The 24,544-nt window shown below is 34.5% G+C and overlaps 1 protein-coding gene and 1 non-coding gene across 3 annotated transcripts in view; one reads left to right on the top strand and one right to left on the bottom strand.

The window, feature by feature from the left end:
• Positions 1-24,544, top strand: part of SYT1 (synaptotagmin 1) — a 412,783-nt gene that overhangs the window by 44,690 nt on the left and 343,549 nt on the right. For both annotated transcript variants that reach the window (XM_057743300.1, XM_057743299.1), the window contains exon 2: positions 21,083-21,144. The gene's annotated coding sequence lies outside the window, so the exon portion shown is untranslated. The remainder of the gene's footprint in view (positions 1-21,082; positions 21,145-24,544) is intronic.
• Positions 16,420-16,527, bottom strand: LOC130857972 (U6 spliceosomal RNA). The gene has a single exon (XR_009054956.1). It is a non-coding gene; the product is annotated as a U6 spliceosomal RNA (small nuclear RNA).

Genomic DNA, 24,544 nt, shown 5'->3' with positions numbered 1-24,544 from the left:
TTACAGAGGATATAGCCACATAAATAAATTTGTACACTGATGACTCATGATTATAATAAATGTAAACTTTGTAACTCCAAGTGTCTACCTAATACAGTTGGTATCCGTATAGATGTAATGATCAAGAGTAGCCAACATGAGAGACTTTTTTTCTATGAAGCAACTGCCCCATTGGTAGTACTATGTTAGTTGGTTTTAACTTTGCTAGGCAAAATGCCATTTGGGGTTTGGGTTTTTTTTTTTAAGAAGTGGGGAAACAACCTTCAGCGTTTTTTTCCCACTACACTCCACATCAGAGAAAGAGAAAATTGTTGACTGGAGAAACCAGAAGCCAAATTTGCAAGTGAAGTCAAACAAAATACTAATAAATTCTTGCAGTATGTGTTAAAGTGCTCTCATTTTCATAACCCATTTAACAAGTAGGTGTTTCCGGTGATGCAAAAATACATTAATTTTTTTTTCTTTCAACACCTCTACAAATTGCTTTTGTGTAATATACTGCACCATAGGATACTCACCCAGAGAGCTGATGCAAAACCTCATTTTGAGGAACAAAAGCAGTGTCAATTTATATGGCAAGAGAATGAATGCTACATTCCAAGTTGATATAGGATCTGACACTTCAAATCTGAAATAAATTATTTGGAAGGCCCACTATCTTTTTTCCCTGACCTTGGGCATTCACAGCATTCGTGACCTTGAATGCAAATGAAGTCCAGTACTAAGAAGGTTCTTCATCAGCATGAATTAGCAGTTTTTTAATGTATGCTTCTGTGTTCATCAGTTTATTTTCCAACGTGTAATTTCTATCTCCCTAAATCAATTTACCCAGCAGCATGTTGCGAATGCGACTCATTTCATCTGTGCCCGTGCTTAGCATTATGTTGCTACAACAAGACCACCTGACAGATTTTTGAGCCTAGGAAGTTGTCCATTTCAATTAACAGGACACCCAGGACATTTCTCTGTCAGGATAATGAAAGTATGCACTAATTTGCCGCCTCTCTGAAAAAGAAGAAAATATTATGTACTGTTAAAATGAAGTCAGCCTTTTTCTTCAGAACACAAAGTCTCAGCAGAAAATGCATATAAGTAATGGAAAATTATATATAAAAATATACAATATATATTGTATGTTATATATATTATGTATGTTATATGTGTGTGTGTGTGCGTGCGCGTATTTTTTTCCTCCACATTATAGTGTATGTGCCAGGCATCCTTTCCTAATTCTTCCACTTCTGTAGAAAAATAGATGGATTATGGACACATCCATCAATTCACAATGCTGATGTGACCTGCTGTTACCTGTCCGTAGCAATAGATTTGTGTTTCCTGTGCTTTGGAGAGAAAACACGTTGAAGAAAATGCATCATTCTAATGTTTAGGTATTGTTTACTTTATGAACCCTTTGAAGAAATCTGCAGTGCTTAATTCCTCCTAGGCCAGTGCTAAGCAAGGCAACCTAATGGGTGGTAAAGTGGAAACACAGTATGAGGAGGACTCCAAATGCTTTCATGAAGAATTGATGCAGTTTTGCAATAATACTTTAATGAGATTAGATGCTCTGACATTGTCTCATCCTCAGTCAACATTGGTGCATGCTGGATTTTTAATATAATTGCACATGTAAACCTTAGCTTTTCTAGTCCAATTCAATTTCTCTATGTTCTAGTCTTGATAGATCTCTTTTTGTTAATAGTTTTTGTAAGCCTCCAGAAGAAAGGAAAAAGGGAAAACAAACTGAAGCAAAGCTCCTTTCAACTATAAAAACGTCCCTGCAAATATATGTGGGCGCTCTTTAGATATACCATTTTGTATGGTTAAGCTTCACAAGCTCATCTCTGCAGCAGGCTGCACATTTAGCTGGGAGACAACTGAGTTATAGAATTGGTTTTGGACTATTGAGAAAAGAAATGGAGCTAAAGGATAGAGATTCTATCATAAGCCCATAAAATAGGAACTTTTCCTTCTTCTGGTGAATTTCTCTCACTAATACTGGTTTATTTTCCTTTGTATGGAGAATGGTCATTATCAAGACACCTCATATGTTTCCTCCGTGCACAGTGGCCCTCAGAGAGTGTGTGTGTGTGTGTGTGTGTGTGTGTGTGTGTGTGTGTGTGTGTATGTATAGCAAACACCTCCTTTCTTTAAAAAAAAAAATCCAATGATTATTTTACAGAAAAAAGAATAATAGTGTTATACAATTCGAGAGTTGAAAAGATGGATCTAACCCCTCCAAAAAAAATCATTTTAAACATGAAAACTACTGTCCGAAGAGGTTGATTTGCTCCAAATCAGAAAGTTATCTAGTGATGAGAGAACAGATAAAGTGCCATCATCTACCCCCTAGAAAAGCATTTCACTCTTCCGTGTGCTTAAGAACTTGACAATAAAATGAGGGATTTGGAAAATGTATATAGTTCCCACACCTAGACTTTTTAAGGAAATAATTTATCATAACTCATATTTTTATTTTATCTTTCAAAGAGTTTAATTTGTTCTAAGTAGCAAACTTACTCATTGACATTTTTATTCTGTTGCCAAAATAAGTGCATTTCTTATATTTTAATGTCCCTTCTACTTTTTCACAGCATCTCAAAATCTACCATTTTGTTTTGTCATCATAGTTCTCTAGTAAGGTAGCTATTCATATTTCTTTTGTATTTTGTTTTCCCCACACTAAGGACACTGAAAAAGAAAGAGGTAAAATATAACCCTACCAAGTTCACAAAGCAATCTATACAAACAATGACAATATAAGTGTGAGTGTTGATGAATTTCTAGAAGGAAGTGTAAGAGAGGAAACTTACACCAACTATTTACTGATTAGTGCTAAACTAGTAGAATCTTTATATATGTTATTTCATTTAATTCTCTGTAAAGAAGCATTATCTCAATTTCCTAAATGATATACTAAATCTCAGACAGGGTAAATAATTCAACTGAGGGCTTAAAACCATTTAGAGGCACAACTAAGATTCAAAATCAGAGTATTTACTACAAAAACAAATGCTGGGTCTTCTAGACTAGTGGTTCTCAAAGTATGGTCTGGGGACCCCTGCTGGCCCAAAGACACTGAGCTCAAAACTATTTTCATACCTTTTCAATCTCATTGCCCAACGATTTCATGTTTTCCAGAGGTTATGTGATGTATAGCAACACAACAAATTGACTAAAGCAGCAGACGTGAGACTTTAGCTACCTTCTATTAAAAGAGAAATTTAAAAAGATTTGTAAATATGTAAAACAGTGACATTGTTTTCACTAATCTTTTGGTTTCAGAATAGTTATTTTTTAAAACATGTTAACTAACATGTTGCAAGTTTATTATTTATTGTTATTTTAATAAATTAATAAAATTTTACATTTCTTTTAATTTTAATAGGTTATATATATGCAGATATTACAAGTATGTAAGAGCTCTCATGGAATCCTTGATAATTTTTTAGTATAAAGGAGACCAAAAACATTTGAGAACCACTGTATTAGATGAACCCTCCTCACTGAGCAAAACAACCCGGGACCTATCTTTCAAAAGAGAGGGAAATCTATGTGTACATCAGTCTTAGTGCTAGAAATGACCTTTAGATAAAACCTCACTGCCATGTTGTTTTTTCACTTAACTTATCCTAGAAAGAAATCAGTAATTATCATTCTTTTCTTGGAGGTCATGAGTTATGAATTATCACTATAATCACTGTTTTGACTTAGTTTTAGCAAAGGTCTCAAAGGCCAAAAGGAAATGAGAGGTGATAAAACCTGCACATTCCAAAGTGTGGGGGGGTAATCTATGTAAAACTTTCAAAGACAATTCTTAACATTAGTTTGACAATACCTCTCTTACCTGGATGAAATAAAAGGGTCGAAGTAGGAGAAGCGAGGTTGTTGGAAACTGAATAATTTCTTTAAATATAGTTGTTAGTGTGCTCTGAGTCTTTTTGGGGGGCGGGGAAAACATAGCTTCCCTCTTGCATGAAACCTGGAGAAAAGGGGCTTTTAGAGAGACCATCTGAAGATCCTCATATGATGGAGTCTCTGTGGCCCTGTGGTTGATGCCTGGCCCATGGTAGGAGAAGCCAGAATGTAGGATATTGTGACTGGCTCAGGCCTCAGATGGAGGAGCATGAAAGAGGCCTTTGAGAGCAGTCTGGACTCGCAGATGCTGACAGCGCCAAGTATGGCGAGCATTTCCTCTGGGACCAGGTATTGAAGAAACAGCCTGGAATTGTTGTTTTTACTAATTTTAAAATGTTTTTTATTATATATTGTATAATTCATAGTAATACATTTATTATTACATAATTATATTATTTCATTCCTACATAAAAGTTACAAGACTACTACTGAGAATTACCTCACGCTCTTTGCTAAGATTTGGCAATTATGTATATGCTGGGCCATTTGCTTTATCATACCCTTTCTTTATCAGTCTTTTTCCACACACATACACACACAAACACACACACACACGTTTTTTCTGAACCATTTGCCTGTAGGTTGAAGACATCATGCCTCTTTATCCCTAAATATTTCAATGTGTATTTCCTAAGGATAAACACATTTTCTTACATAACCACAGTGCAGTTACCAATATCAGGAAATTCCTTGTAGTCATCATAGTATTACCTAATCTATGGCTGGAATTGTTTCAAATTCTTCCCAGAACAGGCATCCTGACCCCACCTAGGGGTGGTAATGCTGATCTCCCAAGGGTTGAGAGAGGAAGTATGAAGGGGGAACAGATGAAAATGAGTAGGGCTCTAACCCAGCCTTGAGTGACTGGCAAGGATTCTAGGAAGTTGGGATTGGTGATAGAAGGGACTCATTCACTGAAGAACAACTCAAGGGTTTATTTTCTGGGAAATGGGGTTGAAAGAGGTACCTGGCCAACCAACAGCAAGGCGAATTCAAGGACAGATTGAAATGTACCTCTCACAGGCTCCTGATTGTGCTTTCTCCTTAATGTCAGAGTTGATTGAGGAACCCAGGGCTGTGCTTCTTCAGCAGGTAGAGATCGTTCATGCTCAGTGGCCAAGATTAGCTGCTGTATTAATATCCAGATCCAGAATTTTGCTGGACAGTATGTTATCTGTAACATATCTTTACCATTCTACAGCTATAGAGACATTTATTCATTTAATTAGCAAACATTAACTAAATGTATACATTGTAAAGTCCTAGACTTGGGAATTATTCCTGTACAGTCTCAAAATTCATTCATTCATTCATTCATTCCTGTATCCATGCAACAAATACTTTCTGAGAAGTATCACGTACCAGACTTTCTAGGTGCTGGGAAAATCGTATTTGACCAAAATGGCCAAGATCCCTGCTCACCAGGAAGCTACTTTCTAGAGTGCATTCTGTTGTCCTTGTTGAGTTTGATTATTACCTCTGCAAGGGGGATGCTGCAAAGTTGTTGTATTATATCGATGCCATAGTTTTTATGCTGTAATGATTAAGGAAGAATTTGGATCAGAGAATGAAGCTAATGGAAATGTAGGCCAGCTTTGTTCCTCTGTGGTGATGTATTGTCTTCTTGAAGTTCTGCTCTTTGCTACATATTTTATTTTTTAATAGCTCCAGGATGGTAGCTACTTAAGCCTGCATTTATTATGACCTTTTGACAGTCAATTGCAAAGCAGAATCCCCTTATTCAAGATATGCTTATGAAGTGTTTCTTTAGGCAGATAGAATTCATACATTCAGAAGCTGAAGTCCACATGTATGTACACTAATTGATTAATTTTTATGACTACCAAGTGTGAGTGTTGTTTTCTATCCAGCGTTCTGTGTGTGGTTTTACCATTTAGGCAGCTCTGATTTGTCCAGAAGTATTTTGACATGATACATGTACTGAACACTCAAGTCTGAATTCAGAGTAATTTTCCCTTAAAATTACTTAGAGGCAAAAAAAAAAACTTATCTGAGCCATCATTACTCTTACTTCAATGTGAATCACCAGCCTCATCAACATGATTCCATTCTGACATGCATGCAGTGTATATGCATATATATGTTTATATACATTTGTGTGTGGAAGAGCTATTAAGTAGTAGAAAGTGATAAAGACTGTCTGACTCTAGATCTTTTTCTTTCTTTTTTTAAATGCCAAACATTGTACCTTTGTAACCTTTGGAGAAGGTTGGTAACATTGATGCATACATACATTGTTGGAAAGTTTATTGTGATTTTGCTAAAGAGAAGTAGCTTATGTCTACATATGAGTGTGCAATTACTTCAAGATGAATCTTCCCCCTCAGTGCTAGATGTAAGATACCAAAAATATATATTAAAAAAGACCCTTGAAATGTAAATGCTGTGGCATAATATTGTAATGAAGAATTATATTTAAATCTTGATTTGCTAATTTTATGCATGCTTTTAGTTTTTCATTTCTTAAGAAAATATTACTATTCAAGCATGTAAAATTGCTTACTTTTTCTAATTCTAACTTAGATTGGCTACAGCATTTATGTTTCAGTTTGAACACTTTCAAGATAGTACATTATTAACCCATTGAGAATAGGAATTATGTCTGTTCTACAAACATATTCCAAGTATGCAGTTATTATTTTTTCCTGATCAAGGAGACTTTAGTGTCCTAGTTATAGAAACGAGGAAGTGAACACTCAGAGATAGTTTCATTCTGTGAGCGTTTAATGCATTTGTATATTGATCATGGGAAAAACATCCATTTAACATGCTCTTTCCTGATAAGAAAATGCCATTCTACAGTTAGGAAAAAACAACAAGCCATATTAACACTGTGCTTTGACTTTATTGGAATCACATAGTTTATTTGCCTGATTGTTTTTAGCTATTAGAATCTATTTAAAGCTGCTTGAAAACCCACACAGAATTGGGCATCGATGTGTTCCTTTTACACCCTTTAATAGACCCCTTGAAATTCTCCACACAATAACTTAACTTTAATATTTGGAAACTGCTTTACTCTGTGTTAAGGGAACTTAAGTTCTTATTGTTTTGCTGTTTCTTGAACACAGCCAACTTTCCCTGCTTCAGACATGATGCTTCCAATTCTCTCCACCCAAAAGGTTCTTACCTGGGTCCCCACACATCTGTCTTCCTCACTTTAGTCTCTGTTCAAATATCTTTCCAGAGTGGCTTTCTGGAGCCACCCTACCTAAAATAGCCTCTCCTGCCTGCATTCTGCTTAATTCTTTTAAGTCTTACCTACCTATATTTTTCTTCATGGACATTGTTGCTACCTGGAGTTACAGAGATTCACTTTCTTATTGATTCCATGAGGATAAGGATCCCGTGTGCTATTATATTCACCTCTCTCAAAAGTGCCTGTCGTGGCAGTGCTCTAAATTTTATTTATTATATATATATATATTATATATATATAAAATAATATACACTTATATATGTACCAAACCCATGCTTAATGTAGAAAGCAAGTTGAAAACCAAAAGATTTAGGCATGTGACAACCACACATATTTGAAGCCAATTTGTGATTAAATAATATCATACCCAAAGTATCTGAAACAATGAATTCCTTTTTTTCCCAAGAAGTAGACAAACTGAAACATAATGTGCTATAGATATTTTAACTTATAACAAAAGAATTGTTATTTAACAGCATAAAAGATAAGCCAAATTCTTTTGCAACAATTAAAGATATAACATCCCACTGATTATTTTGTAATTGCTTTAAATAAACAGAGACTAATTTAGCTATGGGATTTGCATCAACCACTGGCCAAGTTTTAATGGACAGATTGCCTGTCTGTGGATGGCAAGATTTCCTTATACCTTCCCAGGCTATATTCATTTGAGTTTGCCCATCTCTGTATAGGCATAGTATGAATTGATAAGGATCTCTGCATTTGATCAGGATAAAAGAGCAAAAGAGGCATATTGAATATCACCAAATTCGTAAGACAAGATTATTGCTTGCTGTTCAAGTAATATTATAGAAATACTTGGTTATTTTAATCATCTCAAAGATGTTTCCATGAAAAATGTGTGAGAAAACTTCAGCAAAATAATGCATTGTTGGTTGACAGGCCACTTCAAATTTCCTTTCTGTGGAGTTATTTGTGTTCTATCAGCCCCGTCAGACCTTGTCAGATATTTCTTTACTCCAATAGAAAAATGTACTTTTAAACATAATCTTCTCATTTTATTGTTGTCCTTCTGAAATTTTAAGTGTAAATTCTGTAATATAATACATGTTCCTGGCCAGCCTAATGCTTTAGAAGTTCAAAATCCAGAAACACATAAATAAACTAATATGGACAGAGCTAAACTAATATGAATAGATCATGATGACTGGGGTAATTCAGTGAAGATTTTATGCTTTTCCTTAAGAAAAAACTACATTTTACTGCTGACCTTGTCTCAAGAGCAACAGAGTAGTTGAAATGGGAACAAGAAACAGAAGATGCATGTAGGGGTTCCTGCCATTCAGCATGGAATAATAACAGTTATAGATTTTCTAAGAGTATTAATTCAAAGGAGTCTTTTATGTTAACAACCATCATACAAATAAAGATATTTTTTTCGGTATTCAGTGGTTGGAACATTATTCTGTTATTCAGGAAGCTGTACAAGATATATTTGGCTTTGGAAGTCCTACATGGTAGTAGGACACTTTCTCCTTCCTAGGTAATTTCTACTAATGCAGATATCAATTATGCTTTCAAACTTTTCAATATCTCGCCCTGTGCGTTACAGGTAGTGTAGATTGGTTTTGTTTTATAGCCTTTGTTAATGCATTTGCAGATTGCATTGAAAGAGTCTGAGAAAATTACTCCATACATCAGCATCAACAATGCAAATTGTTTTTTCTTTTTTTTTTTTTAATCTACATACTGTGCTAGTGTACTACATTGTACAAGTCAATAAAAAAATATTAAATGATTAAAGTTGGTTCTGGAAAGTTTTAGGGCTGGAGCAAATGTACTTTTTGAATGCTTCTCAAAATTGAACAACAGCCAGGAAAGGAAATAAAATAGGCTATGAAACCAAACATATATGCTGCCCTCTTCCTACCATCCAGATTCAGAAATACTTGTGACTTCTGACTTGGTGATTAATGTGACGTCACTTGTGAAATCAATGAAACTCAAGTATTTTCCATGCATGTAATGCTTTTCTCTGGCTAATGAACCTTAAATGAAGTTTTATTTATATAGATGTGCTAAGTGTGAACAGAGGAGGTTATTTGGTAATTGTAAGTTAATTAATTATAGCTGTAATAAATGTTTCTTTAAGAATTCCTATGGTAACATTTTACAAGTAAAGATAATTTTATAGCCAACTGTGTTATCAAGGTAATGCCCTTTGTTACTCAGCCATATGTAGAAGAGTAACCTTAACTGAATGTTACAGCGTTTCTAACCTACATAGTATAAATTCTAATGTATTTAAGTGCCACTGTGTTTAATTTTTATATCAGGCTTGCTTCACTGTCTACATTCACTTTTCTTTTTCCCTCTTGGGTACAGGTTGTGCCACATAGAACAAATTATAGGACATTTTGTTTTTCTAAATAAGGCAATGTCTTTCTCTTCCATGTGTCATGAATTTCAGTGTTAAGAACACTTTCATGGAAGAAACAAAAACGTTGTACACTTTATAATACACTTTCAGAAATTTGCCTTACCATACTTTGTTATATTTTATTCAGATATTTTTATAGCACAAAGTGAAATGAAGCATTACCTAATCAGAAGACTGCTACCCAGGTGCTTTGCTACATTGATCTTCTGAGAAACCTGCATTTGCTGCTTGTTGCCTTCTGTAATCTCATTCTAAGATTCCCTACAATATGGTCCAACCTATTTTCCAGCCTAATTTCTCTCTCCTTCTGTACAGCTGGTTCTTCTGCCATGTCAGCCTACTGTCTAGAAACCGAACAGGCCTAGTGCTTTTCCTCCTCCATCATTTTGCTCCTCCATAACTGGTCCCTCTGAGACCCTTTTCCCTACGAAAACTCAAAGACTAAATCTTCCATGCACCTGAAGTCATGAGAGCTTTTGCCACTCCTTTGGATTTCAGTTTGTATGCAAAGAGAACTCATTACAGTCTGCTTTGGGTAAGAGTTATGAGTGGGTTCAATGTTCCCTCCCCCGTTCTACCTCCTGGATAGAAATTTCTGGGGATTTCTCATTTTTGTATTCAGAACAGTGTTTGGCAGGTGCCTTGCCCAAAGTATTCCATCAGCAAAATATATTAAGTGAAAATATATCATGAAGGAATTGCATCAGTTGCTTTGGTGAGGCTTTCACAGAATGAAAGAAACAAGAATAGTTGTTTAAACAGTCATGTTTAAATTAAGTAGAGGGGCAAAGTGATAGTGTCAGCTCAGAAGTACACCTGCATTGTCGTTATATAGTGACTTGATTTAGGTGAAACAGGTTCAGTTTCCTTCAGGTGTGTATCATGTCTCCAGTAGTGTTGCTTCAGTTCTTATCTCCAGGATTTGCTCACCTCCCATAATCACCACCTAGACTTTTGGAGCTATTGCTCACATATATACACATACATATACATATATGTGTGTGTGTTTCATTTCAGAAAGAATAAAACATTTGTATTTAATAATAGAATAAATGCTCATCCAAATTTTAAGGATTGATTTACATAAATAACACCTACTAAATAAATCCTCGATAAAAGAGATGAATTAAAATAATCTCAAAATAGTATCATTTGCAATGAATTTTACTATGAATGCCACAAATTTGATTCCTCCCATGTTAAAAGTCTGTTTTAAAAAGTCGCTAAGAACATTTTCCTGACCTAGACAGCTTGTAAATTTTATTATATACCTCCTGCAAACACTTTTGATCATCAAGGTTAAATAATAAATTTGAGATTGTGGTAGACTGTGTCCGATGTGTTGATTGGGTCTTCCACGTTAACTCATTCTATTGGCATTTGCTTTTTTTCAATAAAGGAGCATGAAGACTGTCCAACATAGAAACAACCTATTAGGACCATGAGTAATCTGTTATAGCTTATCCAACAATTGCAGAAAGTTATATTTTAGGCTTGAATGTCCCCAATTCACCAAGACAGTCACCTCTTACTCTTTGTTAAGGTGATGATCCATGTTAGTTCCCTATCTTGTAACTTTCATGTTAGACACATCACAGAACTAACCTGGCTTTTTGTTGTAGAACCAAAAAGGAAAGTGAACAAGTATACAGATAATGTGCAAGAGAATAAGGTTTGAGAGGTAGCAGTTTTCTACCTGGGAGAGAGAGAATGTGGGATCGTATAGAATAAGATATATTCTGCATTTGAAATGTCTGGAGTATGTGCATGTCAAAGTGTCTCCTGTACCCCTTCTCCTTTCTATTGATGATCACAAAATTTATTTAAATATGTAAGCTTCATAAAAGCCTTTATGAAAACAGGTTATACATCTAAATAAATAGACAGGGAGATAATTGAAACTCATTTCCATGCCGTATATAATAACTAAACACTCTGTAGAAATCAAGTAACTTTTCCATGTGCACATAAAAACTAATACCATAGCTAGCATGAAGCCTGTCTCTGAGTAACTGTAGCTTCATGATACAACTGCACCATCAAATTGGCAAAGTAGACTTTTAGTGAGAGGATACTGTGTAAAGAGGGGAGACTGATTGGGTTCTTCAAGTGTTTAGTTCAGCAGACATTTATTTAAAACCTTGTATATCCCAGGAAGCATACTAGGTGCTTCCTAGTACATTGTCATGGAGTTAACCTCAAAAACTTTAACGTGATGTACTAAGTGCTATGATACAGATATGAACTGGGATTCTGTGGACAGGGACCTTTTCTTCTACTTCATTTTGTCCCCCGCAGCTCCTAGACTAGTACTACAGAAACGCAAGGACATGTGTTGAGATTTGCCTGATTAGAGAGGTGGAACTGTGATTTGACTTGGGGCCACCTCCAGTATATTGACAGTATGACTGTGATTTGTATTCAACTTAAAGAAGTTCTGTGCTTCCCATCAACCTCTGGCAAGCAAGTTTACTATTCTTAATATAATTTGCATTTAAATGATTTCATTATGTTGACATTTTAGTCCATGTTATGATTGTTAGTAAAATTAGAAATCCGCATGTGGTAGATGATATTACATAGACTCCATTAAAGTCAAAAAGAATTATTACATGATTGTTTTCTGAGTCTCCCCTATGTCAAAGAGATGGAAGTGATGATAATCAAATCAGTTTCCTTCCAAAAATGGCATGACCTTAAACTATAACTAAAGAGGAAACTACAATGCTAGGGGATTCTATGGCAAAAACCACGACACCATTGAGAAACAAAGTAAGAATTCACTTGATGTAATATGTAATTCCAAAAGAATTTTTATTTTAAATTGAAGGTTGTTCTCTTCAGCTGAGTTTTCTATCCGAGGGCCCCAAACTCAGGCCCTTATAATCTATGCCTAGAATCCTACCTTCAAGGGAATGTGCCTCTTCTAAGGAATTAGTTCTAAGGAATTAATCTTGGTCGTATTCCTTTTGTCAGTGAAAATTAGTTGCCATTCACATTAGACACCTAAAGGATCAGAGTAGAAGCTGAGAAAACAGCTTACCCGTGTTATTGCCTCACTTGATCTGCTGTTATTCTATTCATTATATCATTTCATGGGTGAAATGAAAGTCTTTTTTCAAACCCAAGGAGAATAGTGTCAGATTTTTAAGTAAACTTTTATTGAACTCTCCCCCAAATTTCTAATGCTAGAGCACTCAACTGCTTTCTCGAGAGAAAAATTTAGTATGACTTAGCTGTACATTCCCCATGTTAACTTGTTGGATATTCTTCATTTCTGTCAAATTTATTTAGGCTTTTAAAACATCTTTGAGTTCTCTGAATAAATCATTAATTCAGAATTTTATAGGATTGCATTCATGGGTTATGTTAAGAAAAATAATTTTATCAGAATTAAGTGGTTGGTTCTTTTAGCAATTGTCTTATTTAGTTTCTTCTCCCCTTTGGTCTTTTCTATTTATCAAGTTGTTTTCATCCACTGATGGGGGATCTAGAGTCTGGTGTTCTGAAACTATGACTTCACATGCTTTCACTTTAGAATGGAAATCCCATACTATTCTTTGAAATTCCTACCATTTCCAATACCCACACATCTAATTCTAAGAACTAGTTTTTAAAATGTATTTTCTCCAAGTAAAGTTTTTTGGTTTGGGTTGTTTTGGGTTTGTTTATTTTTGTTTGGGTTTTTTGTTTTTGGTTTTGGTTTTGTTTGGTTTTTTAATTTCTAAAGCGCTTAGAATTAAATAAGCATTGTCCATTTAAAGAGTTGAGAGTTTGGCTGTTTGAGTTCACAAAAACTTTTGTGTTTTTGAGTCATCACATAACATCTTTTAGCCACCCCCCTGGTATTTAGCTCTTAACTTAGATATTCACTCAAATTCGGTTGACTCATTAGAAATAGAAAATGTATCTCTAGACATCCATGGCTATGCAACTTCCTGCCTATGTGAACTATGTAGATGTTTGCAGGACACGTATTATGCGTCTCATAAATATATCCTTGAAGGTAATCCCACAGTAGTAAATCCTCCTATGTAGATGAAACTTTTGTATTGATTTAGAAATCTTTTGTTTAATGTAGGAATAATGCTATTCAGGTAGAAATTCCAGGAGGTAGTAATGACTTTTACAAAGGTTACATGTTGAACATTCCTTGAAAAGGTTTCTACTTTTAAGGCTTTTTATTCTTCGGAGATTAGATATATTCAATTACTTTTGGAAATCACAGATACCGCGAAAAATCAAGTAATCTAGTCTTTTTTTTTCGGGTAGGTATTGTGTTACCCCATATTACAGATGAAGCAACTAAGATGCAGAAAACATTTGAATTGTTTCAGATGATATACATCGAATAAGTAGAGGAGGAATGTCTAGAAAATAGGCTTTCTACCTTCTCAAAGTCCATTCCAACACTACAGAGACTTTGTTGCAAAGGAGAGATAGGTTGCAGATACAGAGTTGAATGTGTTGTAGATACTGACTAATTTCAAAGAAGTTGTGACCTGAGTTTGCTCATATGCAAATAGAGATTTAACACCTATGTCCTTGTGAAGATGAATGTGATAAATATATGCAGTCTGCTGACTGCAGCTTATTACGTAGCAGTTATAATTACTTTTTTAAATCATGCTGCTTCTCCAAAAATAATCACATAACCCCTGACAATGAATCTTTGAAGAGGGCAGTTTTCATGTGAATGTAAAGGCCCAGGATACCTGTGAGCAAATTTGTGTTGATGTTTGTATCTGTACACTTTTCTTATGTACCAGGAAGAAAGAGATACAGAAGGTAATGTCTTGAGAACTAGTTTAACATGAGAAATTGCTTATTTTCCATTTTATCTCTACAATTGTTCCCCAATTAATTAGAAGAGACTGAAGACCACTTCTTCTAGGCTATGGTTTTGTCAAAGCTGGCCCTGAACTTCCAGCTTGGTACTTTCCCATGGTGCTGAACTACACTCAAAGCACAAAATTTGATCTAATCAGCATAGAACTGTAAAGGTTTCATGGCATATCCCAACATCATGCTTATTTGGTCAGTGAACTTTGTTGACCTTGAATTTGCAGCAAATTAAGGTTTAAATGTCACCTTCCCTCCTTTAGTCTTAAATCTGTATGCAGAATTGCTGCCCCACTCTCCCCAGCCAACCTTAAAAAACTGGGAAAGCTGAGTCAACCTATTTTCATTTCTTGTCACGTCATCCTGTCCTATTAGGACACGTGCAGTTTTTATAGCTACCTTGGTGCCCTTTGTAAAGATATTTGGTTGGCTTCTTTCTATAAAGCCAGCAATTATGTCAGCATCTATGTTATGTAAGTATTCTCCACAGTCTCTAATTGTTGGAGCACCAGAATCTATCGAGAAATCAAAACCCTCTGAAAAGAGTCCAGGTCATTTGTGTTCTCTTTCCCTTGTGCCTTCCTCCTCTTTTGTAACTCGGGCTGCCCACAGAGATGCTAATTCTGCCACCAACAGCCCTTCAGCTTTCTTATAGTGGTATCACCATCAGTGGTCTTGATGTGAATATAGAACCGTAAGAAACATTCTGCTCTCTTCTGACAAAGTTGGGAAAGTGGCCCCTGTTTACCCCTCCAGTAGATCAGACTGAATTGGCAAACTAATTTCCGGTGCCTTTCGGGCTACTTGACTAGGCCTTTGTAGTTAAAGAGCAGTATACCTTTCCTGTCCCTATAAGTCCTTGGCCTTCCTCCCCCAAATGCCTGGAAGAGTAGGTGATGATGAGAAAGCACCGAGGGGCTCCCGGGATCACCCACCGTGCTTGATGGCCAGGAAGTCATTTTTTGGGAGCTGCCAGTCAGCATTCCAGTACATTTTCCAAGCTCAAAATATACTCTGCCCATCTCCATCAACAGAGGAGTGTTTATTGAGCATTTCCTCACTTTAAGCACCCCCTATTGCAGGGAAACACAATGTGTGTAGCACATGCCTCCTCTAGTTGTCAATTCAGAATCAACATAGATGGGACTGGAGAAAGTAATGAGATCATATATAAGTAAGGGCTAAATTATGTTATATAATGTAAGTGCTCAACAAGCTTATAGGAAAGAAAACATAGGAAGCTAGTGGGGGTTTTTTGGTAATTTGTTTTATTGAAGTATAGTTGATTTACAACGTGGTGTTAGTTTCTGGTATACAGCAAAGTGATTCAGTTATACATAAATATAATCGTTTGCATTTGTTAATCTCAAACTGCCAATCCATCCCTCCCTTACCTCCCTCCCCCTTGGCAACAAGTCTGTTCTCTATGTCTGTGAGTCTGTTTCTTTTTCATAGATAGGTTCATTTGTGTCATATTTTAGATTCCACATATAAGTGATATCATATAGTATGATAGTGTCTGACTTCATTTAGGATGGTAATCTCTAGGTCCATCCATGTTGCTATAAATGGCATTATTCTATTCTCTTCTATGCCTGAGTAGTATTCCATCTTCCTTATCCATTTGTCTGTTGATGGACACATAGGTTGTGTCCATGTCTTGGCTAAATTTATTGTAAATAGTAGGAAGTCAGTGTTGATCATCAAAGGCATCACGGAGGTATCTGCAGTTGTGCCTAGTGGGTCTTGAATTAAATAGCTCTTCATGGAATTAAATATAGATCCTAAGACTTTCTTCAGCTGTAACAGTTCTGTGACCTTGTAGTAAAAGAATATTTATATAAACTCCTGCCGTTTCATGGCCTCTTTTGAACACTCTCCATTTCTAGTCACTTGGGGACTCTAGATGTGGAAGCAGAGTGTGTGTAGAGTCACTTTGATAATAATAAATAAGAAAAAGAACAGGTAAAGATTTCTACATCTGCATGCTTCTATCAGTGGTACATGTAAGTGTCACTTCACACATGCCAAAGCCATAAAGCACATTTTGCGAATTTGCGAATTTGCGTGTCATCCTTGCGCAGGGGCCATGCTAATCTTCTCTGTATCGTTCCAATTTTAGTATATGTGCTGCCGAAGCGAGCACCATAAAGCACATTTTGTATTCTCTCTTCTATATTAAAGTCTCTTTCAATGGGATTTATTTCCCATTACTTGAATCAATGAATTGCTCTTTTATTTATTTTTCTCTTCCCCCCCGCCCCCAATTTTTGTTCATTTAAAACTCATATCTGGATTCTTTTCTACAAAAATGTTCACAGTTGCCCATTTTAATAAACAGAACCACATACAGAAATATTTAGCAATGGAAGGCACCTTAGAGAATCACCTTTTTCCACACTCTCATTTCATGGCTGATGAAATTCAGGGTAAAATAGATTAAAAGATTTGCCTAAAATCACACACTATAAGACAGAGGCAGACTAGGATTATATGATACATAATTTTACTTTTGTCAATATTCAGTATTATTCATTTGACAAACATTTATTTGTGTGGTGGGCACAATTCTAGGAGCTGAAGGCCAACAGAGGCTCCCCTAGGCATAATTCTGCTCCTGTCATTCAGGTTTCTTCAGGTTTCTTCTCCCTTAGCTGCGCTCACTGTGGCTTTCTGCTGTACCTTTTTTAAAAAGTTTTATTTCTTCATGCATTGATAGTGTCTTTATCTTCACTCAGTCCCAATTAACTTTCCCAAGCTTTTCATTTAATTAACTCCTATCCTTTTCAAGCTACAAACTGGCTGTCTCCTGACTCAGTGCCATTCTGCCTCATTATGAGGTCCCCATTCTAAAATAATTATCTTGAGTATAATGAAAATGTTAAACATGGTTGAACCCAGTAGGTGATTTGTTGTAACTCTGACTGCCAACAAATGTTTTATAGGATGTTTTGACTTCTATGATAAAGTGTCACATCAAAAAAATGAACAAACCTTCATCCTTTCCCCCACCCCACTAGTTTCAATCTTTGTTGGTAAATATTTGCTTCTATCATAATGAGGCCAGGCTTGTTAGGCTTAAGCCTCTTAAGTGACTGTCAATGGTTAAAAACAAAAAGTAGAAAATGTTCTTTCCTCCAGTATGAGGTACAATCTTTTGGGCTTCTACCTTCCTTTTAAGGAAAGTCAATATTCTGTGTTATTGCCTCATTTACTGTTCCTACCAGCAACTGTAGTGCTTGTATTTAGGTATAGAACATTTATTTGTTTATTACTTGATGGAATATTTTTCTAATACTCTCCAGTAGTTATCCAGATAAACATTATTATCTTATCTTTTGTAGTTATAGGCAGAATAAAACCATCTTGTGCTTAATGAACAAAATAAGAATAGCCACAGTTCAGTGTAATGTTTTGTAGAGGTATTGAAAAATGGCATTTTATATTTATTTAATTTTTTAAAAGATAGTTTTAGATTCTCTTTTTTGGTCATGTTTGTTTTGCTATTTCAGACTCTCATAAAACATTGCAAGAATAGGGCAGGAAGTTCTCATATGCCCTTTACCTCGATTAACCAACTGTTTACATTTTATCCTGTATATGTTTCTCTGTCTCATAAAAAATGATATGTGTATATACATACATATAGATTCATTATATATGTTATGTGTGTGTGTGTATATACACAGTTCACATGTTTTCAAACCATTTAAGAATAAGTTGGAGACACGGTGTGACATCCTAAATACTTCAGCATGTAACTCAGTGTATTTTCTGAGTACAGGACATTCTCTCACATTGCACAGAACAAGAATCAAACACAGGCAATTTGTCGTTGACATAACACCATTATCTAATTCATTGTCCATGTGCAAACTTCATCCACTGTCACAATAATGTTCTTCATAGCTAATTGTGTTTTTCCTCATCGGTCCAGGATCTAATCTAGAATCACGTAATCCATTTAGTTGTCATGCTGTGCTTTACTTTTTATTTAAAAGCTTACATTCGATCACTAATGACCTCGATAGTGTCTCTTTAAAAAGTAATTTCTGCTTGCTGACTGCTGTTCCAAGAATAGGAATTTAAGCCAAAAGCTGTCTAACAAAATCCCTTGGGAATAGTGATATCTGTGCCAAGGAAATGGCACAGCAACTTTGAAACCCTGTTGTGACCACAGGTTTTAGCATTTCAATAGGAGACAGTATAAGAAAGAGAACTCTGAGTTTATCAATATTTTGCAGTTTTGAAATTTAAAACTTGGAATAGGGATTCTGTTGCCATTCCAGTCAAGGGATAGTGTTGACAAGTAGCCGTGTTGTGCAGATTCACAGCACGTACTTTAAATCCAACCCTAAATAAATATTTAGCTCAGTGCTGTGTTAGTAAAAGCTCAGTTAAAATCAATATTTTCATCAAAATGAAATACTGGAGATATTTTTTAAAGTTTGGATGTAAATATTAGTTATTTGTCATTTTTGAACATAAGTTCCCTTTTAAAAAAAAACTGTGTGTTTTTAAATGTCTGACATTAAAATGAATACAAGTAGTTCCCTCCCCCACCAAAAAAAACCAAGAAAAACAGATTTATAGTATTTATGATATCTGAAGCATGCAGTGTTTTGGTTAGTTCTGTACATAGAGTCATGATTAGGGCCACAGGATTTCAGCAGTGATTTCTAGCCACTGTTTAGCAATAGTAATCCCTATGTCTCAGATAATTTTCTTCTTTCTTCATGTCAGGCTTGCTTCTAAAACTAGATAAAAAGAACATGAAAGAGCCATCAGTTTTCCTGACTATGAATACATATGTTTTGTGAAAAGTATATGAACCTACCTAAACAAATACATTTTTTTTTTTGAGTATTGTAAAAACACGCAAAAATACCAAGTCTTGATACGAGGAAACTGAGTCAGACCTACTAAGTCAGACACTACTAAAAAACCAGATAGATGATGGGCGGTGCAAAATCATCCCATGTTATTTTCATGTCTTCCTTCTAAAAGAGAGAGATGTTGATACACGCAAGAGACAAAAATTAGCCACCAGAAAAATCCTATACACATCCATATTCAGCACATAGATTAAAAATAAAATAGCTGTTTGTTCCCTACAGTAGAACAGGCTTGCCCTTTCATCCTTGTGATAGATATGCATGCAAAACCAAAATGAAATCAAATCCCTGCAGATGGCTCATAAGTCACAAAAACTGTTTAATCCTTTCACTGCCTCCCTTTGGGAAGCCTGCCGCTTGGTAAGCAATAACATGCAATATATATAATGTCAAGTATTCTCTTAGTTTTTTAGTAGAAAGCCTCGTTTTCTCTAACAGATTTTCCCCCCACATTTCTTATAAAGAGCTTCATGTCACTCTGACACCTTAATATGTACATCCATAGAATTCTGTTGTAGCTTTTGTTTTAATAAGAAAAGTGTCAGTACCCAGAAACTATGTATGGTAATCTTATCTAAAATTGATTGTGGCCCAGAGTCATATTTTTAGAGGCAGCCAGGTAAATCTAAGTGCATTTTTACATTGCTCTTTCTAGTGGATTTTGCTAGAAAACAGTTGAGTTTCAAGCAGGACTAAAATGAAAGGAGACCTTGGAGTCTTAACCACTTACCAGGTGACATAAATGCAGCTTTGGAAATATAGCTATCACTTCAGATCTTTTCCACTGAGTACTTATGTAAGCCATTCGCCAGAGCTGCTGGCATTATAATATTTTTGTGGTTCTGTTGAAAATAGACACTGTGAGCACTCTTAAAACAGAGTAACATGCCTACTACTATTTTTAAATAGTTCATTCCTTCTTGATTTTCATTCTACTTAAATTTTTTGAAGACCAAAACTGATGAGAACGTATAATAAAAAGGTACTTGTCTCTAGGACTGTGAAATTGTTCATTTGTGAGTTGCTGACTTGTCAAACCAAATCAGAAATTCTTGACATCTTTATTACATTACAGCAATTCCTGATATTGACTCTTGGGAAGGATTTAATTTTCTTATTCTCTAAACTGAAAGTTGTACTGCTTTCTGCGATGATGTCAGATTATTTTTCTCTTTACCCCTGAGGGGATTTTATATATGTGTGTGTGCATATATATATAATATATACATATGTATAAATGTATGTGTGTATATATATACACATACACATGCACTAGAATAGTTTTAGGTTATATCTGGACCTTGATTTGGCTCTGAAAATAGGCAAATAGGTATAATATATTGAAGTGCTCCTAACTTGACTGAAAATATAGAATTCAAAAGTAACATGAGATATATAAGTTGAATTTATAATAATCATAATTGACTAATAATTGTATGATTCTTTTTTAATGAATAAAATAATGTAATACTCTCTAACAACATCTGCCTAAATTAGTAGTATTTCAGTTTTCAAATTGAAAAACTGTAATGTAAGAAGCATAATTAACTTCCACAAAATCAGTATATAAATTTTGCACAGAACCTTGATCTCTAAATCTTCAACTTTAAAATATCTGTTTATCCATCTTATACTGTACCTATTAAGTATACGTATGATCTCTTACTGTATTTGGATGTATATATTGCAAGCTGTTTAAACAGAAATATTAAATAACAAAATGAATCATCTATAATCCATGACAATATGAAATGATTCTGAAATATGTGTATTCACCTAACCACTGTGCATATTGTTTCCTTTTAGAAAAAAAAATACCTGAAAGAAAGAAAACAAGGAAGAAAATACCCCAGAATTCCTAAAGAACAGTAAGTACTTTAATGAGACAATAATTATACTAGAGCGTCTATAAAATTAAAGACCTTACAAACTTCTTGTATAGAAATATTCACCTTTCTAAGGTAAGAAACTTATACTAAGTAAGTAGACCCTTCTAAAACTCAATTTCAATTTACTGGTGCAAACTGAAAATCATTTATCCTATAATCCTCTTAGATAAGAGGCCCAGTGATCCTTGTGGTACATATGTGTGGCAGAAAATGTTTATATTGATTCCATCATATCTTTTGACTAGCATCATATCATTTTAAATTCTTATCAAAGAAAAATTGTAATAAGTTTAATCAAAGTACCTCACATTCTCTGTATGTGATACAAAATTTGTTTCACTTTGAAAAAAAATTAAGCAGAATCAATATGTTTGGTTTGTTTATAGTCATTAAATCAGAATTATTAAAAAATGGCAACCATCTGCAGGCTTTAAAACAGAGCTTAATCCCATTAGTACATTTCTTTCCAATCTTCCTACAACTTAATTATGACCTGTACTTCCTTATGTAGCTATTATTTGATAATAATTGCTTCCCTAAATCTGTTTTTATTAAACAAAATTAAGTGCATTCTTGATATCATTCTTTCTGATAAAACTAGTAATATTGTAGTGATTTCCTAGACATAAACAATTATAAATTTTGAATATGTGAATATCAAAAAAATAGTAAAATAAATATAGGAAAGCAAAATCCACTTTGATGACCCGTGGTATATCACTTTTAATACGATGGTAGTTTTGGAATGAGCTTGCAAATGCATTTCTCTAAAATTTAAAACAGAAATGTTGAAGTAAAATGTAGTGAATTAACAAAATGATAGACCTATCTCTTGATATATATCAAAATAGAATAAAGTCCAATGGCAGGATGTGTGATATAAAAAAAGAAATTCATAAATAATTTTTCTAGGACGTGTACAAATTATACTTAAATTATAAGATTTTTTAGTGCCCAAAGAATTTTAAACTTAAGATGTGATTCATGCATTAAATGATTAAATATAATTAATCATGGTAATGATGATATAAATGCAATTTATCTTACACTTACTTTATTTTTAAAGTGTAAGAGAAGCAGGAAAAGAAAAATTTTCTTTTACTTACCTACCTGAATATTATCTCTGTGCTGCTTCCCTTCACACAAAGTACTTTTCCACACGTTTTGTTGTAGTTATAGATGGCCATGCACTTTCAGTTTTAATCAGAGGTTTATAAAATTCAAACTTCAGAACTTTCAAAAACTGTTCCTTGATTTAAAAATGAAACTCCAAATATGTGAATTACGCTTCTGAGGTGACATAATATGTAAAAAAGTATAAAAAGGATATAAAAGGTATAAAAAGGATATAAAAGGTATAAAAAGGATAATTTAAGAATTTTTTTTTCTATCATGTTTAAAAAAAAGACTGCCAACTTGAGTGAATTGCAAGATATGAAATAAATGAGCAATTTCTTTTTGACATGTTGTTTTCCAACATTTTACTGACCAGAGAGAGTCAACTAAGTCATTTAGCCAAAACATAACACCTAGAAATTGTCCCACAAGAAGTCTAGCTTCCCTTTAAGTTTTGTTTTTATGTAAATAAATCAGTTTTTAAACATAATTTCAATTCTGTACATTACTCATTGGGTAAAAGTTTGAATTTTTAAATGACAGAACCATACATATTTGTTTTAAGGTCTTTATACAAAAGCCAGATAATATCTACCTTAGCCTCTCACAATTTCTTAGTCATCGTCTTATAATTTTATTGTGAAAAGCCATCAATGGCTTTTTATCTAATCTGATTTATCTGTAACCTATTTGGTCTGTTATTCAGTGTGACTTGTAAGTTATTTGATTTGAAATGTAATTTTCATAATTTTATTAAAATAAGATTTAGTATGGCATACTTTGGAGGAAACTGATTCAGGTGATGGGATCTTTTGCTCATCTGGAATAATCCTAGGGAAAATAATGTATGTTTTCAAGAAAGAAATCATGCCTTTTCTTGGTGCATTTTGTGGTATAGGGTAGTTTTTCCTTTCAGTCTTTGTCTTTTATTTAACAACTACATGCTAAACTACTCATAAATAAGTGTAAGGAAAAAAGGACTTTTTAAAAATATGTATCATCTCATTTAATGGTTCCAGAATTCTTGTGCCTTAATCCTTCTTTCTGTTTTTTAATTTTTATTTTATATTGGATTATAGTTGATTAACAATGTTGTGCTGGTTTCAGGCGTACAGCAGAGTGATTCAGTTATACACGTAAATGTATCTATTCTTTTTCAAATTCTTTTCCCATTTAGATTATTACAGAGGATTGAGCAGAGCTCCCTTGCTATACAGTAGGTCCTTGTTGGTTACTTTAAATACAGCAGTGTGTGTACATGTGGATCCCAAACTCCATATTGATCCCTCCCCACTCCCCCTTCCCTTCTGATAACCATCAGTTCATTCTCTAAATCTGCGAGGCTGCTTCTGTTTTGTAAATAAATTCATTTGTATCATTTTCTTTAGATTCTGCATATAAGCAATGTCATCTTTGTCTGTCTTACTTCACTTGTTATGATAATCTCCAGGTCCATCCATGTTGCTGCAAATGGCATTATTTCATTCTTTTTAATGGCTGAGTAATATTCCATTGTATGTATGTACATCTTTGTTACCCATTATCTGTCAATGGACATTAAAGTTGCTTCCGTGTCTTGGCTATTGTGACTAGTGCTGCAGTGAATATTGGGGTTAATGTATCCTTTCAAACCATGTTTTTCTCCAGATATATGCCCAGCAGTGGGATTGCTGGATCATATGGTAGCTCTATTTTTAGTTTCTTGAGGAAACTCCAAAATATTCTCCATAGTGGCTGTACCAGTTTACATTCCCATCAACAGTGTAAGAGGGTTCCCTTTTCTCCACACCCTCTCCAGCATTTTTTGTTTGTAGACATTTTGATGATGGCCATTCTGACCAGTGTGAGGTGATAACTCATTGTGATTTTGATTTGCATTTCTCTAGTAAGTAGCACTGTTGAGCATCTTTTCCTGTGCTTTTTGACCATCTGTATGTCTTCTTTGGAGAAATGTCTATTTAGGTCTTCTGCCCATTTTTGAATTGGGTTGTTTCTTTTCTCTTTTTTTTTTTTTTTTTTGATATTGAGCCATATGAGATGTTTGTAAATTTTGGATATTAATCCCTTGTTGGTCGCATCATCCGCAAATATTTTCTTCCATTCTGTGGGTTGTCTTTTTGTTTTGTTTCTGGTTGCCGTTGCTGTGCAAAAGCTTTTGAGTTTAATTAGGTCTCATTTGTTTATTTTTGTTTATATTTCCACTACTCTAGGAGAGGGATCAAAAAAGATATTGCTGTGATTTATGCCAAAGTGTTCTGCCTAG

Source organism: Hippopotamus amphibius, chromosome 7 (assembly GCF_030028045.1).
Source record: "Hippopotamus amphibius kiboko isolate mHipAmp2 chromosome 7, mHipAmp2.hap2, whole genome shotgun sequence".
Taxonomy (NCBI): Eukaryota; Metazoa; Chordata; class Mammalia; order Artiodactyla; family Hippopotamidae; genus Hippopotamus; species Hippopotamus amphibius.
This window is presented reverse-complemented; position numbering and strand designations above follow the sequence as displayed.